General features: G+C 38.0%; 1 protein-coding gene across 2 annotated transcripts in view; it reads left to right on the plus strand.

Annotated features, from left to right (window-relative positions):
* Positions 1–948, plus strand: part of LOC116686516 (zinc finger protein 37 homolog) — a 21,152-nt gene that overhangs the window by 4,934 nt on the left and 15,270 nt on the right. The window lies entirely within an intron of this gene.

The following is a 948-nucleotide window of genomic DNA, read 5'->3' on the forward strand; positions in this document are numbered from 1 at the left end:
TTGGATGTAACACTGGAAACACATCGGTTAGCTCCTCTGAATGTGCAGGAAGCTTTGGCCGCAACAAACATCTGCAGAAACACTCTGGAGTCCAAACAGGAGAGAAACCATTTAGTTGCTCAGTTTGTGGTAAAAGATACCTTCAGAAGAAGACCTTAATGACTCACATGAAACTTCACTCAGAAGAAAAATGTTACACCTGCTCAGTTTGTAAAGCAAGTTTCTGTCAGCCTGGCAATTTGGTTAAACACATGAGAATCCACACAGGGGAGAAACCTTTTAGTTGTTCAGTTTGTAGTAAAACATTTGCAGACCCTAGCAATCTGAAGAAACACATGAGAATCCATACAGGGGCGAAATCTTTTAGTTGTTCGGTTTGTGATAAAAAATTTGCAATAAAGCAAACTCTGAGTCAACATTTGATGGTCCACACGGGTGAAAAACCATTTAGTTGTTCAGTTTGTAGTAAAACATTTGCAGACCCTAGCAGTCTGAGGCGACACATGAGAATCCACACAGGGGCAAAATCTTTTAGTTGTTCAGTTTGTAGTAAAACATTTGCAGAACGTAGCTATCTGAGACAACACATGGTTGTCCACACGGGTGAAAAACCATTTAGTTGCTCAGTTTGTAGTAAAGGTTTTACACAAAAGAAAACTCTGAGACAACATGCGACTGTCCACACGGGAGAAATCTTTTAGATTTTAAGTCTGTGATCAAAAATTTGCACAAAAACAAACTCTTGGAAATTGATCTTAATGCCTTAATTAAAACAAATTAGGAAAAAGCCAACCTTTAAGGATACCAATATTCCTTTTGAAGGAATAATGTATCATAAATAAATGATCTTCCTTAAAACACAGGGGGCATAAATATACACCCCCCTATGATAAATTCCCCTAGAGGTAGGCCCATTTTTATCATTAAAGGCCAGTTATTTCTACTACT

This window comes from Etheostoma spectabile, unplaced genomic scaffold (assembly GCF_008692095.1).
Source record: "Etheostoma spectabile isolate EspeVRDwgs_2016 unplaced genomic scaffold, UIUC_Espe_1.0 scaffold383, whole genome shotgun sequence".
In the NCBI taxonomy this organism is placed as follows: domain Eukaryota; kingdom Metazoa; phylum Chordata; class Actinopteri; order Perciformes; family Percidae; genus Etheostoma; species Etheostoma spectabile.